Source organism: Triticum aestivum, chromosome 3D (genome assembly GCF_018294505.1).
Source record: "Triticum aestivum cultivar Chinese Spring chromosome 3D, IWGSC CS RefSeq v2.1, whole genome shotgun sequence".
Classification (NCBI taxonomy): domain Eukaryota; kingdom Viridiplantae; phylum Streptophyta; class Magnoliopsida; order Poales; family Poaceae; genus Triticum; species Triticum aestivum.
Window position 1 is genome coordinate 322,260,939 of NC_057802.1, and position 17,984 is coordinate 322,278,922.

Sequence of the window (17,984 nt, forward strand, 5' to 3'; positions counted from 1 at the left end):
CAGGGACTCGGGTTAGGCTACCCGTGGCCCATTACTCCGACAGTAGTCCCCGAAGCTGGTGAGGCGTCGCGACTGATAAGTCGAGAAGCCGTAGCAGTTTCCTTCTCCGAGTGCTCTTGCTGAATACTTATTCGTCTTCTGGCGTGCCGCCTGCCGGGGAATCGGCCATGACCAGGCGGACTCGTTCGATAGTTTTGAAACACCAAGGCGGGAACCAGGTGGCGTGCTTGCCAAGCCTCCAGGTCCGCCGCCCGCTAAGAGCACGCCATGCAGCGCCTCTTAGCCGGGCCAGCCTGCCAGCCCACACGCACGATGGGATGCGGTAGCAGGCCGGGCCCGCCATTACCGGGCCTCGGGGCGCGAGCGGATCTGCTGCGGCCGAGGCGAGCGGTTGCGCTTCCGTACGGAGTTACTGCACGTAGTAACTCGCGCGCTAACTGCGGGGCCGTGGGGTCGTGGGTGTAGTTAATCCCATGATCCCACGCCCTGCCCCCTCGGCTTCGTAGCCCAAAGGCTATAAGTAGTGGGAGGAGGTGGAGCGGCAGAGCACGCGCACCCTCCTCTCCCCTTGACACTTTTGTCCTTCTCCTCTTCTCGCTGCCGCTGCACCTCCGCGCTCCGCCGAGGCGTCGCTGCAACTCGCCGCCTTCGGTCTCCTTCGTCATCAAGCTCTTCGCTCCGTCGCGGCCTCGGGCTTCGCCGCGGCGCCATCTCTGCGTCGAGCTCGGGCTCCATGGCGCGCGAGAAGGGAGGGGACTGGGATGGCTCGCTCGTGATCGACAACCATCTTGCCTTCCTCTGCGCCACATGGCGCCTGCCCGGCGCGGACTTCGTCAAGGTGCACGTGCCACCGAAGAAGAAGATTTCACCGGCGCCGACGGGAGGCGAGCGGGTTATCTTCCGCTCGCACTTCCTCTGCGGCTTCGGCCTGCCGGTGAGTGGATTCTTCCGCTCCTTCCTCGACTTCTACCATCTTCAGCCACATCACCTGACGCCCAACACCGTGATGCTGCTGTCCGCCTTTGTCACGATGTGCGAGGGCTATCTTGGCATCCTCCCCACCATCAAGTTGTGGGGAGCATTCTTCTACACCAAACTGGGCACCTCCACCAGGGAGAAGGTGGCCCAGTGCGGCGCCTTTGTCGCAGTGCGCCATCCGTCTGCAAAGAACGCCTTCCCCACCATCAAGCTATCACAGTCGGTCAAACTATGGCAGAAATCATATTTCTACATGGAGAACGTCGACCCGGCCATCGACTTCATCAACCTGCCGCCTTACGAAGCCGGCCCTCCGGCCGAACCTCGGGCCAACTGGGGCTACAAGCCGAAGCCCGTGTCAGCCGACGGCATCGCCGCCATCAACTGGATCCGGGTGCTGACCGAAGAGGAAGGCCTCAAGGCATCAGACCTGCTGGTCGCCTTCGTCGAGCGTCGGGTTCTCCCGCTCCAAGGCCGTCCTCATCTGATCTGTCGGATGAGCGGGCACCGCGACCCAAGCCGGATGTGCACGAAGGACATGCATGCCATCGAGGTTGCCCGTATGGTGAACGAGATCTCCGACCTCAGGCTGTCGGAGGGGTCCTGGCGGTTCGGCAAACGACCATACCACCGTGCCAACCCGCCGCTTGTTGTAAGTTCTACAATTCTTTTCTTTTTGATACTTGCTTTGATCTTGGTCTTGGTCTTGAATAGTCGGTCTTTTGAACGCAGATCTATATGTCTCCGGCGACGGCCGCCATCTTGGGGCCGGGTGGAAACTACCAGCCGGACCGGGAGGTGACCGATGTGGACGGCCCCGACATGGGGGCGGCCGCCCTGGAGGACGACGCCATAGGCGGCGGTGATGGAGCAGGCAGCTCCGAAGACGGAGGCGGCTTCGAGACCTGGCCCGACGATGATGAAGAAGAGGACGAGCCGCGCCATGCGTGAGGCGCCGGCAAGGCGGACGTGGGCCCCTCCGCCGAGCCGGCTGCTCAGGGCGGCACACGCAAGCGCAAGCAAGGCACCATCTTGTTCGGCAGCGCGCCGAAGAAGACCAAGAACCCGACCGCCGCGACCAGGTGGAAGGAGGCCGCTGCGAAGGCGGCCAAGTTCCAGAAACTTCTGAAGGCGCCTCCTATGGTGTCGGCGTAAGTATCTTTTCCTTGTACTTTCTTTTCTTGTTGGTTGCGTCTGAGCTTCCTTGCTTTGTTTGTCTTAGGGCCCCGCTCTCTCTTGAGAAGTCGGCCACCGCCTCTGTCATTGGGTCGGCGGAGACCTCCACCACCACCCGGCGAACCGACCCTACGGCCGACCTCCGGGAGGCGCAGGAGCGAAACGCGCGGGAGGTGCGCGAGGAGCAGGAAGCCGCCCGCTTGGAGAAGGCGGAGGCGGACAAGGCGGAGGCCGCCACGTTGAAAAAGCTGGCGGAGGCTGAAGCCGATGCCGCGGCAAAGAAGCTGGCCGAAGAAGCCGTGCGCCGTCAGGCGCCGTTATTCGTCATCCCCCTGAACTCCGCGCCGCCACCACTAGAGTTCACGGCGCCGCCTGGGGGAGCCGGCGACGAACAGCCGATCATGGAGAGGGAAGGCGGCGATGTCGCCATGCCGGAGGCGGACGTGCCTCCACCACCGCAGTCTGGAGGAGCGCGGGACAAGCAGCCGGCCGTCGCGCTGGTGCCGTCAGCCAGAAACGAGGTGGTGACGGGCCCGACTCCTGAGGCCCGCACACCATCACGCCACCGAGGCGCGAAGGCGGCCTCGGCGCCACGACCGCTGGAAGTCGGCGCCGTGAGCTCGTCCGTCCCGGATGCCGAAGCAACCAGAGCCGCACCCCCTGAATTGGTGCATGGAGGCGGGACGGACGCTTTAAACCAAGCGATCCTGGATGTCCAGGCCAAACTCCGGGCCGAGGCCACCGCTCTTCAGCAGTGCAACATGGCGTTCATGGATTCGCGAGTGGCCATTTGGGTCTGTTTCTTACTTCTTCGTCCTTGATTCTCGTATTTCTCTGTGGGGGCGCGCCAGCGCACCCACTGGGTGTAGCCCCCGAGTTTCGGGCCGGCTGCTGAGCAGGCGGCTCGAAACTTTAATTGACAAGCTCCGAGTGCTAACATCGTCTGATGTCTTCATTGTAGGATTATCATAACCTTCACGCGGCCACCTTTAACTCCAATGTCCGAGAGCTGGGCCAACGGACCACTGACTTGTCGGAAAGCCCGAGTAAGTCTTTGTTTTCTTTCTCTGCGGGGGCGCGCTAGTGCACCCGCGGGCTGTAGTCCCCGATATTCAGGCCGACTGCTGAGCAGTCGGGCCGGATCTCCCCGGCAACTGCGCTTCCTCTTTGCTGGTTGTTGATAACTTTTTCTCTACGGGGGCGCGATAGCGCACCCGCGGGCTGTAGTCCCCGAGATTCGGGTCGACTGCTGAGCAGTCGGGCCGGATCTCCCCAGCAACTGTACTTCTTCTTTATTGGTCGTTGATGTCTTTTTCTTTTCTTTGTTCTTGTAGAAGCCAACGCTTCCCTGCAGCAGCAGCTGGGTGAGGCCAACACTGCGTTGCGCGCCAAGGAGGCGGAGTGCATCGAGCTGGTTCGGGAGCATGACCGACTGGCCAAGCAACTGACGGAGCAGGCGAAGCTTCTCCAGAAGGCCCAGAAGGAGGCGGAGGCGAAAGAGTCCAGTCTCCTCGCCGAGTTCGAGACCGAACGCTTCGCATGGACCAACAAGGAGGCGCTACTGACATGTGGCTTTAGCAGGATTGAAGACATGGTTGATGGTAAGCTTTCTTCTTTCTTTGAGTTGCCAGCTGTTGATTGAACCGGCTTCTAGCTTCTGACTTCTTTGCTTTCTGCCTGAGCAGACTTCTTTCCAGGCCACTCTGGCGCCGCCAACCAGGCTATCAAGGCTTATCGTGAGGAACGGAGGGCGGAAGGTGCGCATATCGCCACCAACGCCCCCCGAACCCTTAGCGAACAGCTTCTCAGCATCCAGGCCCGCCTTCGGTCGGCTCACCGGATGTTGCGCCGTCTTCAGCTCGTCAGGGCCCAAGCAATTTCCGCCCTGTGGCCAGACATGCCGCCTCCGCGCACCCCCAGTCGGACTGCCGACTGGCTGGAGGTGGCGGCCGGCCGACTGGAAGCTTGGAGGGGTTCCTCGGCCCGGGCTGGAGCGCGCTGGGCCTTGGAGTTTGTCAAGGCATGGTACCCTAGGCTAAATCTAGCCTAGTTGACCACAATTCGGCAGGAGGCCCAAGAGGAGCTGGTGGCGGTGGAGCGTGACCTTGCCAAACGGGCTGCGGCGATCGCCGAGTACAGCAACACCAGCATCTTCGTTCCTGAGATGGCTGAGAACGGTGCTGAGGTGCCGCAGGAGTGGTTCGGGCTGAAGCCGGAGGATGACGAGGACTCAGCCAAGATGATCGACTCCAGTGACGGGGGAGAAGGCGACGAGGACGAGGAAGGTGGAGAAGATATGCCAGAGGTCGGCGCGGACGGCCAGCCTCAGCTTGACCGCGCTTCGAATAATGAGTCGCGCTTGAGTGCGCCGACTGCTGCTGGAGGCGACCAGGCGGAGACTGACCAGTCGTCCACTCCACCAACCGGCGCTACCGACTCCGCCAACCAGCCGGACCCCTCAGCTGCTCCTTAGACTGCCGACTTATCTTTATTTTTCCTGTTTTATCAGTCTCGACAAACTTTGTTAAATTTGCACAATTCCACCCGCGGGGTGTATTTCAAACTCCGTTGAATGCTGGCCAAGGGCCTTTGGACTTGTAAATATTCTTCCACACAAGTTGTGTTTTTGCCGAGTTCTGACTTTTCTTGCTTTCTGCTCCTCGGCTTTTTTCCTTTGCCGCCCTCCCTTTGCTGCCCTCTTGCAAGCCAAACAGCCGCTCTGCAGACTGTGGCTGGGTCAAGTGATTAGCTACTTTCGGGAGAGCAAGTACTTAGCCTACTGGAGCGTTAGCAAGGTAAGTAGAAGCCGGCCGGCCGGCTGCTCAGCAGCCGGTCGCTGAGGCGGGATGCCAGCCTGGACTATGTGCGTGCTTTGAGTCCTTAGCCATTTTTCGTGTGGACACCGTTTCTGCAACTCCTGCCCACCGGACAGTTGCTCTGCCAGCTGCAGCTTTGCCAGGAGAAGATTTAGGTGCCAACACACTACTTGTCCGACTGGAGGAAGCGCCACATAGTACAAGGCGGCGAGCCCCCAGGCCGACTAGTCGAACCCGGTGCCAGGCGGAATAATGAAATAACACATTCATAGGCATAATACTTATCATATAGATAAAAGAGGGTAGCCCCCGAGCTATTCTCGGGGGATCCGGAGTCTTCGTACTTAATACAAAAGGTAGCGTGGTACATACTGCATCAACTGTAAAATCTTCGAATGAGGTTTGCATTCCATGGCCGCTCTGTCTCCTTGCCGGAGTCGTCTCTCTTGCGTGCTCTGGGCTTCTGAGCATCGATCAGGTAGTAGGAGTCGTTGCCCAAAACTTTGCTGATGATGAAGGGGCCTTCCCAAGGTGCCAAGAGCTTGTGATGGCCGACTGTTCGCTGGATCAGCCGGAGCACAAGGTCTCCCTCTTGGAAAGATCTTGGCTTGAACTTGCGTTTGTAGTATCGGCGTAGACTCTGCTGGTAGATGGTGGACCAGCTAAGTGCCAACAGCCGGCCCTCTTCTAGTAGATCGACGCCGTCTTCTCTTGCTTCTTTGGCCTCCTCCCCGGTGTACATGGTGACTCGAGGGGAGTCGAATTCTATGTCCGTCGGGATGACGGCTTCAACACCATAGACGAGGAAGAAAGGCGTGAAGCCGGTTGACTTGTTCGGAGTTGTGCAAAGGCTCCAGAGGACGGCCGGCAGCTCATCGAGCCAACAGCCGGCCGAACGCTCCAGAGGCTTGACCAGTCGGGGCTTGATGCCGGACAAAATGAGGCCGTTTGCTCGCTCCACTTGGCCGTTTGACTACGGATGGGCAACGGGAGCTAAGTCCAGTCGGATGCCCTACATCGCGTAGAAACGAGCCAAAGTGCCTTTGGCAAAGTTTGTGCCATTGTCGGTGATGATGCTGTGTGGTATGCCATACCGAATGGTGATGTCCGTGATGAAAGTCACAGCAGTCAGACCATTCAACTTCTTGATTGGTTTTGATTCTATCCACTTGGTGAATTTGTCCACGGCGACAAGCAAATGAGTCATGCCGCTGCATGCTGTCTTGAATGGTCCCACCATGTCCAATCCCCAGACGGCAAAGGGCCAGGCAATGGGGATGGTCTTGAGTGCAGAAGCCAGCAGATGTGGCTTGGAACGGAACTTCTGGCACCCTTTACATTTCTGGACCAAGTCTTTGGCATCTTCTAGAGCAGTCGGCCAGAAAAAACCATGGCGGAAAGATTTGGCAACAAGTGATCTTGAAGCCGCGTGGTGACCACACTCGCCTTGGTGGATATCTTTGAGGATTGCTTGCCCTTTCTCCGGCTCTATGCAGCGCTGGTACACACCAGTGACACTGTACCTCACAAGTTCTCTATTGACAATGGTGTATGCTGCTGCACGACGTTGCACTTGTCGAGCCGAGATCTCATCAGTCGGCAGCTCTTTGTTCACCCGAAAGTTGAGGATGGGCTGCGCCCATGAAGGTTCTGCTATTTCTTCAACTACCAGAACTGCAATTTGCACGAGGGCGGTTGGGCTGGGAGGCGGCGGGCTGGAGTCGGCTGCCACTTGCTGTGTCAATGAAGTCCCCGGTCCGACTGCTGCAGTCCCCGGGCCGGGTTCTGAAGTCCCTGGGTCGGGTGCAACTGTTGCAGCCCCCGAGTCGCCTGCCGAAGTCCCCATGCCGGCTGCTGGGGTCCCCAAGTTGGATCTGACTGCTTCGGGGGGAGCCGGCACGAAGATGGAGTCTGATTCTAGTGATGGCTTGACAGACGGCTTGAGGAGGCGCTGCAAGGCGACGCCGGTTGGTATTGCTTGCCGGTTGGAGCCAATCCGTGCCAAAGCATCAGCTTGCTCGTTGTCTTTTCGTGGCACATGGAGGAACTCGCACCCATCAAAGTATCCACTAAGTTGCTGGACGAGGAAGCGGTAGCTTGCCATGTTTGCATCCTTGCCGTCCCAGTCGCCTGACGACTGCTGGACCACCAAGTCGGAATCACCATAGCACAGGATCCGGCGAATGCCGAGTTCCTTGGCAAGCCGGAGCCCGTGTACGAGTGCTTCATATTCAGCTACCTTGTTGGAGGTGGCAAAGTGAATTTGCAACACATATCTGAGCTTGTCGCCTTTGGGAGAAGTGAGGATGATACCGGCTCCCAGACCGGTGCGCATCTTGGAACCATCAAAGTGCATCCGCCAATGCGTGGAGTCCGGCGCTGGCGGCAGGTACTGGGTCTTGGCCCAGTCGACGAGGAAGTCGGCCAGCGCTTGTGACTTGATGGAAGTGCGAGGCTGGTAGTAGATGGTGTAGGGGGGCCAAATCTATGGCCCATTTGTCCATTCGGCCCGAAGCATCTCAGCTTCCAATGATCTCGGCAAGCGGAGCAGTGCAGACAACAGTGATTGGGTGCTCTTGAAAGTACGGCTTCAGCTTCTTAGCGGCGAAATGCACGCTGTAGCACATCTTCTGATAGTGGGGGTAGTTTTGCTTGGAGGAGGACAACACTTCACTCAGGTAATACAACGGCCTCTGGACTGGTAGTGCCTTGCCGTCTTCTTTGTGCTCCACAACTATGACTGTGCTGACCACCCGGCTGGTGGCGGCGATGTAGAGAAGCATGGGCTCCTTAATAGTCGGAGCTGCCAGGACAGGCGGAGTGGTCAACAACTTCTTGAGCTGGAGAAAAGCTTCGTCCGCCTTATCATTCCACTCGAAAAAAGTGGTCTTCTTCATGAGCTGATAAAGGGGAAGAGCCTTCTCGCCCAGCCGGCTGATGAAACGGCTGATGGATGCCAAGCAGCCGGTGAATTTGTGCACATCCAGCAGTCGGGTGGGTACTTCCATCCTCTCGATGGCCTTGATCTTCACAGGGTTGCACTCTATGCCGTGCTCTGAGACCAGGAAGCCAAGGAGCTGGCCGGCTGGTACTCCAAAGACACATTTCTCCGGGTTGAGCTTGATCTGAAAGCGGCGCAGGTTTTCAAAGGTCTCCTTGAGGTCCTCCAGCAGAGTGCCACGCTTCTCCGTCTTCACCACAATGTCGTCCACATAGACATGGGCGTTCTTGCCGAGTTTCTTGAGGAGACACTTCTGCATGCAACGCTGAAACATGGCGCTGGCATTCCTCAAGCCGAACGTCATGGTCAGGAAGCAGAATGCTCTGAATGGTGTGATGAAGGCGGTCTTCCGCCTGTCGGCCGGGTTCAGCTTGATCTGGTGATACCCTAAGTATGCATCCAAAAAACTCAATAGCTCGCATCCGGCTGTGGAGTCTATCACATGGTCGATTCTTGGCAAAGCAAATGGATCTTTGGGGCAAGCTTTGTTGAGGCTGGTATAATGAATACACATGCGCCACTGCTTATTCTTCTTTAGTACAAGGACTGGGTTGGCTAACCATTCTGGAAAGAACACCTCCATGATGAAGCTGGCTGCTAGAAGCCGGGCTATCTCTTCTCCAACGATTCTTCTCTTCTCTTCTGACAGGCGACGCAAGGGCTGCCTGACTGGCTTGGCATCAGGACGTACATGTAGCTTGTGCTCGGCAAAATCCGTCGGAACACACGGCATGTCCTTAGGAGACCATGCAAAGATGTCCTGATTTTCATGGAGGAAATCGACGAGCTCGCTTTCCTATTTGCTGTCAAGGTTTGCACCTATAACAGCGTGCCTCTCCGGGTGCTCCGGGTCCAAGGGTATCTTCTTTGTTTCTTTTGCCGGCTTGAACGAGCCCCCAGATTCCGACTCCCTGGGGTTTGGCGACATTTCCGGCTGCTTGCCTGCCATTGCCACAACCCGGTCAAGGAGCCGCTTCTCTGCTGCAATCACGAGGGACTCGGCTAGCCGGCTACTGTCTGCTGCATAGGCGAACGACTTCTTGTAGTCTCCTACTATGGTCAGGATTCCCTTGGTGCTCGGCATCTTCATCTTGAGGTAAGCATAGTGGGGGACCACCATGAACTTGGCCAGAGCAGGCCGGCCAAGTAGTGCATGATAGGGGCTCTCAAGGTCCACCACCTCAAACCAAACTGGCTCTCGGCGGAAGTGATCTTTGTCTCCAAATAGGACGTCTATCTGGGTCTTGCCGATTGGTGAGCAGGAAAGGCCAGGGACTATGCCATGGAATACAGTCCGACTAGGCTGGAGCTGCTTCTGCTTGATTCCCAACTTCTCCATTGTGTCACGGTATAGGATGTTGATGCTGCTGCCGCCATCTATCAGAACTCGGGAGAAGCCAGCAGCCCGCCTCTCCGTTGCGAAGGTGGCATCTAAGATCAAAGCATAAGAACCATGAGAGGGCATCACCTTCGGGTGGTCAGTTCTGCTCCAACTGATAGGCTTCTCAGACCAATGCATGAACTCGGGGGTCTCTGATGCTACTGCATGTACTTCTTGTTGCTGTTGCTGTCTGTTGTGCTTGTCGTCGGCCACACTGGTGAACACGACATAAGCTCCATGCTCTTCAGGATACTCATCTTGTATGGCACCGACTGGCCGAACCGCCGGCTGCTGGGGAGGAGGAGGCGGCGGGCCGGCAGGCGGAGGAGGCAGGAGTCCATCGCCCTTGGTGATTCTGGTGAGCCAATGGCATTTCTGAGTGGTGTGGTTGGACGGCTTCGCGCCACTGTGAAACTTGCAGGGTGCATCAAGAGTCTGCTCGTATGAGAAGGCGGGCAGCCAGTTGGGCTTGCCGCCCTTTTGACGCTTGGGAGGAGGCTGCCCTTCCGGCTGCTGGTCTTCGACTGTTGCCACCTCCCGGCTTGTGGAAGCCGGCTGCGTGGCCTTGCGCTTGTTTTCATTCTGTTGCTGACGCCGACTGGTGTCGCCAGCCGGAGTCCGATGAGCTTGAGGAGCCACTTTGCCAGATGCGTCAACTTGGATCTCCGCCTTCATGGAGGAGTCGGCTGTGGCGTACTTGTCTACTATGATCAGTAATTCATCGAGGGTCGCCGGCTCGTCATAGGGAAGCCGGTGCTTGAGGAGGGTGCCTTCTCGGCATCCGGCAGTGAAGTACTCGATGGCCTGCACCTCGTGCATGCCCTCGCAAGAGTTGCGCAGCTCGGCCCAACACGTGAGGTAATCGCGAGTTGATTCGTTGGGGCCTTGGACGCACAAGGAGAGCTGGCGAGGCTTGGGCGGCCGCTTGTACGTGCTGGTGAAGTTGCGAATGAAGGCTTCAGTGAAAGCAACCTAGCTGTTGATGCTGCGGGGCTTCAAGCTGTTCAGCCATGTCCGGGCTGTGCCCTGGAGCATGAGCGGAACGTACTTCACGGCAACGCGCTTATTGCCATTTGCGATGCTGACGGCTGTGGAATAGTCGACCAGCCAGTCTTCCGGCTTCACGGAGCCGGTGTACTTGGGCGTATCTCTTGGGAGTGTGAACCCTTTGGGGAAAGGCTCGTCACGAATGCGAGGGCCGAAACAGGGTGGGCCCAACTCGTCTTTTTCTTCTTCGACTCCTTCCCGGCGGCCAACGCGGTCGCCGAGTGTCGGGTGGTCAACAGGCGGCGGGGAGGCGCGCCTCTCCCTGCGCGGGGGGGGGGGGGGGGGGGGGGAGGCGGACAGTCGCCCCGTCGTTCCACTGCTCTTGGGCAGCCATCTTGGTCGCGCTCGATGGTGATGCAAGTCCGGCTACGGCTGGCAGCCGGCTCCTTGTCTCTTCTATCACGGACGCCACCAGTCGGCGTCCGGGATGTCGCGCCTTGATCTCGGCGAGGAGACGGGTCGTTGTTCCGCCGGTTGGGCGCTTCAGTTCGGCAGCCGGCCTCTTGCTGCTCGGCAGCCACGTTAATGAGCTGCTGGACGCGCTCCGTCATGTGGCGACGCTCGTCGCCTCCGAGCTTGTCCAGCTCGTCTGCCGCCGCCTGGGCAGCTCGTATATTCTCCGCGGGCGTGGCGTAGACAGGGCGATCTGCCCCAAACATGCTGGCAATGGCCGCACCGCGCAGCCGGACCATACCGATGCGGCTAGGCCCGCCAGGAGCCGGCGTGCCGCCAACGGCGCGGTCCATCTCGCGCTGGCACTTCTAGGGAAAAGCCTAGCAGCACCGCGGGTTTTAGGCCTATCAGTAGCGCGGCCAGGAGTGCTACTGGTACGGCGCTACAGCTAAAGGTTAGCAGTAGCGTTGGTTAACCAACGCTACTGCTACACCAACTTAGTAGTAGCGCTTTCTCGGAGCGGTGCTACTGGTAATTACTAGTAGCGCTTCTCCCAGCCCGCGCTACTACTATTATTCCGTATTTTATTTCTTTTTTATTTCATGTTGTATTCATACACCTCTATAAAAGTTTTAATACAGCAGCAATTTAGAGATTGTTTTTACATCACAATGAGTTATTACATCATTGGGTGAAAGAACCGTGGACTAGTTTCAAGTGGATGGACATCCACTTGAAACTAATCCGCGGTTCTTTCACGCAATGATATAATAAATATCATCATCATATCATTAACAACTTCTCATCATAATACATCATTGTCATATAACACCTCCTCATGATCATCGTTTTCATCGATGAGACATCACATAGCAAGTTGGTCACTAGTCATAATCACAACTACTCCTCATCATCAACTCTAACACATTGTACCACATAATAAACATATTGTACCTCATAGGACCTACTACATTCTCTTAGGACCTACTATATTCTCTAAGGTAAAATAGCAAAAAACAAGATAGCCCCTGGCTCTCCATTATGGAGAATGCAGATTATCCTGTCTCCAATTCTTGCCTTTCGCTTAATGTTGCTTCCAAGAACCTCCTTACGAATGTCCAAACATTTTTTCCACTCTTTGATTAGCATGTGTTCACCGGTTTCAGAAATCCGATATGCACAGGTGAGATCCGTAGGATGACCTGGCTGTAGGTTCAGAACTTCAAGGCGACCATTGTAATACATCAGATGAGGCACACAATCCATCGGGATTTTCTGTTGAAAAACATAGTAATAACTTCGTAGTTAGCAATGATGTACTAGTTTTAGAAGTATGCAAAAGATGCACAGATGTCGTAATAGTAAAAAATCTTACCAGGGTATCTCCATAGAAGTTATCGTGGTTCAACACGTGCACTAGTGGCACGTATTCACCATAATTTGGAGGAGTTCGATAATAGGTATTGTAATTCTCAAAGAAAGTACAAAATGCGATCAGATGATTTTTCTCCTTATAAGTTAATTCGGAGCCATCAGTGTAGTGGGTTTTGTCTACCATCTTCCGCACATTCTTTGAAGAATGAAAATAAGCTGTCAATGGAAATAAGCTGTCAACTATTTTGAAATAAACAATATAAATTAGTTAGTAACTATGTTTGAGAAACTCACATAGCGGTAGAATCGGAAGCGTATCAACAAGGACCCAAATGTCCATATTGTTTTGCTCGATATCAGGATCACCAAGATCCATGGTGACAATCATACCCTCATAAAAACCATACATTTTGCAAAGTGCTTCCCAATTTTGGCAACCAAAATGGGTTACGCTCTGAGAATTGTACAGATTTACTTCAAAATCCATATCATGATGGGTCCTTAGGTGTATTTTCTTTGTTTCAAAATTTTCATGGTCTTCAAAACCCATCCTCTCCAAGACATAGCGTCTTGCATGGCATGGGATAAGCTAGTCGAATTGTAAAAGATGAAAATTAGACGTTGAAATAGTTGAAGTCGTGCTTAATTACGAAAAAAACACTTGTCGTCGTTGCGTACCGTTTCAACGTCGAAGGTCTCCTCGAGCTTAATGCTGAAGCGCCGATCATCGTCCAGGTGAGGGCACCTGTCGCACAGACCTCGATCGTCGTGGCACCAGCCGCACTCCCCCGGGAGACTTTCGTCATCCGAGTACGACATTTCCTACGTTCATAATTCAAACATTAAACTTGTACAATTAAATATATGTACTAAAAAACCTAAATTAGATCATCATTTTTCGAGAAAATCCAGGCCACTCGATATTTCCTACATATTCTAGCACAAGTCATACCAGAATTCACGGAAAACTCCTGCATGACCTTTGCTAAAAAAGGACATATCGAGCGCCTGAAATTTGCCGGAACGGAAATTAATCAACACTCCGGCAAAACATAGGCCACTCGGAGGTGTAACCTGAACATGACCGGCCACTTGGGCAACCACATATCCTATTTGAGCAACACAGGATATACATGTTTTTATCTACATCATATATATCTTATAGGACTCATACTGACATGGAGATTTGGCTGGTCTCACCTCGAGGTCGGAGGGGGTCGGTGACGGGGACGACGGCGGGGATGATGGAGGTGCTCCTTGATTTCTGCAAAAGCAAAAACCCTATTAATTCTATTAATTCAACTAGTTCTTACTAAATATAAACTAGTTCTTACTAAATATAAACTAGTTCTTATTAAATAAAAAATAACAACAAATATGACATGTTCAACTAGTTCTATTAATTCAACTAGTTCTTACTAAATATAAACTTACTATAAATAGAAAAAAACCAGTTCTTTGTAAAAATAAAGTAGTTCAACTAGTTATATTAATTTTCTTACTAAAAATACATTAGTTCTATTAATTCAACTAGTTCAACTAGTTTATTAATTTACTTACTAAACTAGTTCAACTAAAACTAAACTAGTTCAACTAGTTTATTAATTTACTTACTAATTATTTTAAACACTTACTAATTATCTACATTTAAATTACCTACGATTTGCAAGAACAGAGACAAGGGAGGGAGGGAGGAGATAGGAGGGGGAGGGGGCGTCCGGAGGAGGAGGGGGAGGGGCCGGCCGGACGAGGAGGAGGGAGGGGCGGTGGGAGGAGGGCTGCCGGCGGAGGAGGGAGGAGGGGGCGGCCGGAGGAGGAGGGAGGAGGGGGAGGCCGGAGGCGGAGGGAGGAGGGCGCGGTGGGAGGAGGAGGGAGTACCTCGGTGGAGGACGGACGACGGCGGCGGACGACGGGTATCGGCGCGGGCGAGAGTGACTGAGAGGTAGAGTGAGTGAGAGAGGGTCGGCCACGTGGGGAGGATAAGGTGGGGTTAGTAGTAGCGCGTGTGCGAGAAAAGCGCTACAACTAAGGAGAATAGCAGTAACGCGGGACGGGGATACGCGCTACTGCTAAGTTGGGCTAGGCATGTGCGCCTAGTTCAAACATAGCAGCAGCGCTTTTTGCTAGTACGCGCTGCTGCTAAAGTTATAGCAGTAGCGCGGTTTATTTTCGGGCGCTGCTACTAAGTAGCAGCAGCGCATTATTTTGTCCAGCGCTACTGCTAAGATGCTGTGTATAAGGTTTTCCCTAGTAGTGTGGTACGCCTCCGAAAGGCGCCTCATGCTGGCTAGCCTCTTGCCACTCTCGACGAGCTGGACGCGGTGTGCCTCCAGCGTCTCGGCGTCGGCGTCTTCTGGGATAGGCGCAGTCAGGTCTTACAACGCCGCCTCGAGCGGGTCTCGAGCACCATCCCCGCCTGAGTGCTCGCCATGGCTAATGACAAGCACTTCTGTGACGGTGCTTCCGCCGCTGTCCTCGCGAGGAAGCGGCTCATCGTAGGTCACCACGTTGGTGGGGAACGCGTCGAGCGACGCCGTGTCGGAGTCGACAAGCATCGGGTCGGTGGAGCCAACCGACTCCAAGTCCACAACAGGCTCGCTGACGACGTAGAGCTGGTCGAGGAGGCTGACGAGGCGGCTCTTGGGGTCATCTGTGCCCGCGTCAGATGCGGGCTCATTGCAGAGGCGAATCTCACCAACAAGATCGGCGAGGCAACTCGCCGCGCAGGCGATCTCTGCGCCGTGTAGCGCGTCGGCGCAGACGCCGTCTGGCGTGCCGGGCTGGCTGCACTCACCAGGAAGGAACAGGGATCCTGTCCAGAGCAGGTCTCCGGACAACAGTGCACCTTGCCCCACGGTGGGTGCCAAATGTCGGGGGTTGGGTGCGACATATGCCAAAGGATGGCTTATCATGGTGGGAGCGAGTAGAACGTCGCCGGTGCCCGGAAGCGGGATGAGGCGTAGACACGAACGCCGGCATACTTTACCTAGGTACGGGGCTCTCCTAGGAGATAACACCCCTAGTCCTGCTCTGCGGGGTCTCCGCATGATCACTAAAGCGCTAGTGAGTACAATGGTGCTCCTCGAGCTGTATGCTACATGTAGAAGAAAGTAGGGCTAGCTCTCTGCTCTCTCTATGTGTGAGTCTAGGTCTAACAGGTTGGGAACCCTTTGCATGGGCGCCCTAGGGGGTTTATATAGGCCTACCCCCTGGGGTACAATAGTCATCCGGCCGGGTGTGGGACCCGGCTGTCAATCTCTCTGGCCGCCGGCTACTCCGCCGGCTGCTCGGGCCCGCCACCTGGTCTAGTACGGGGCCGACAGGCCGCTCCCACCGCTCGCGGGTCTTGCCGGCTGCTTGTTACTGTTGCCGTAATGCTAATGATGCATACTTGGTCGGGGAGGCGTGACTACAGTCCCGCCGTCTGGTGGGAGATCACTGTAGCCACATCGTGTCTCATCTGGTTAATGGCGCACGTACCCCGAGGGAAGAGTGGGCCGCCTTCTAGAGGCCGGCCTCCCTTGGGTCCGACTGGTCAAGCTTCTATCGCCTTCCGGGCTGTCGCTGCCTGGTAGGACCCGCCGCCTGCAAGCCGTACTGACAGGCCGTCGTGGGGGCAGGGCTCCTCCTGACAGGAGTGACGTCAAGGGTGGAGTGGCAACAGGGCCGCGTCGTGCGGAGATCTCCGCCCGTACGGGGCATTGTGGCCACGCCGTGCCCTGGATATGGGGGTGATGGGCTACACTGTAGCCACATCCTGTCTCATCTTCTTAATGGGGGCGCAGACATTGAGGGCGTCGTGGGCGCCTGCTAGGAGCCGGCCTCTCTGGAGGCCGCCTGCTAGTAGTCGGCCCGTCTTGGGGCCGTCTTCTGGTGCTTGGCCGCCTTCTGGCAGCCGACCGCATGAGCCAGCCGGCCACCGGAAGGCGGCGCTTCACTCTTGATGCTTGAGGGGCGCAGCCGGCCCGAATTTCTTGAAATGCTCAGGGACTCGGGTTAGGCTACCCATGGCCCATTACTCCGACACCAGGCATGGCATCACAATCCATACGCTTATGTGGAAAAATCCGGTCTTGGTTGTATAGGATGCAGGAGTAATAACTTCGCTACTGATGGCTCCAAAACCTATTAGAGGAGGTCTTAGGCTTCGTGTAAGGGTTCTTGGCGCTATCAAAGAATGTATTGTGCTCTTTGAAGCTGAGCACGCTGAATGAGCCATGTGTTGTGGCAGCACTTGGAAGCCTTGGCAGTCTTGGCTTGGGCTTCTTAACTTGAGGCCTCTGCCCCACATGATAATCATATTGTGGCCTGGGAGTAGTGGGTGGAACCATGATTGACCATTTGACTATGGCAAGCTCACCACCACGATTGAATGCATGATCCATGGTATGAGGCCTTGGGGGAGGAACAACATCATTGGAGATGATTGGTGGTGCAATGGTGGCAGCATTGTCTTCGGGCTCCACATTGTCTTCAGCCATGACATTTTCATAGGCTTCAGTAGTGTTGTTTGTGGCAGCCTCAGGGTTTTCAACCTCCATCTGTTCAACGACTAGAGGGTCGGGAACAAACATATTCTCTTCAAGAATGACTGGATCACTGGCAAGGGGTGTCTTGTTGTTGTCGCTCAGCCCATGAGTCATCTTGAGCAATTGGCGTCAATGGACGACCAATGCTAATGAGTTCACTGCTCGTGAGAGCAGGAGATGATACCGACTGGGGCTCGAGCTAAGGAAGGACTTCATCATCATGCACATTGTCTTCATGACCAATGTCTTCAGCTGCTTTGGGGTCAACAGCTGGAATCTCTTCACTTATAGGAGCCTCTGTGGAAGCAGGCTCATGAATCACTAGGTGGCGTTCTTGGTTGGTAGAGGCAGGGAGAGCAACTGAGATTGGTTCAACATTGAGGAGCTCTGGGGCAGCAGCACGCTCTTTCTTTGAAGATTTGAAGCCTTTGTCTTCAATTTCTTCTTAGAGGGAGCATCATCAGATGTATCTTTGAGCTTCCTCTTCCTGGCTTCGGCTTTGGCTTGCCTTGTTTTCTTCAACTCAGAAGCTGCTGAGGAGACCTTTGGCTTCGAGCCAGTCATGCTGGCAGGGAAGATAATGCTAGGTTCTCCCTGCCGTTGAGCTTCGGGTATGGCTTCAGCAGACTTCTTCTTTTGCTTGGCAGCCATCCTGGGGTCGATGCCAGGACGCCCAAGAGCCTTTCTATTTTCAGCTACATTGTGCACTTGCACACACTTCTAAGCATAGTATTTCATGTGCTCGCGTGAGCCTTTGGCTTCTTCATGCTTCTTGTGGAGTTCTGCCTTGAGATCATGCAACATCTTCTTGAATATTTGCACATCAGCAAAACTGAGCTTTTCAACGTTCTTCTTGAAATGTGCCTTCTCATAGTCAATCTTGTTCTTGAGCTCGACGATTCTTTGAGCTAAGGCCAATTTTTCATTGGCAATGGCTCCGTGAAATGTGACGCTGATGTCAACTGGCAGCTGGAGATCATCAATGTTGATGCTTTGGTCCTCAAACCATTCATCAATGAAATTGTTTAGAATATCGGCATCAAAGAGAGGCAGATCACTAAAGAGTTCAGCCTCTTGCTTGCTCTTGATCAGCATCTCTAGAGCTTCATCACCAAGATCTTCATCACTAGATAGATCAATGGTTTCTTCCTCGTTGCGCAGAACGGCAGCAGGAGTCGGGTCATGCCCTGAAATCTTCTTGGGCTTATTGGTCTTCTTGGTCCTCTTAGAGACACGAGACAAGTCTTCAGACTGCACACTGGGTTCAGGAGGTGCAGCCTTCAATAGCT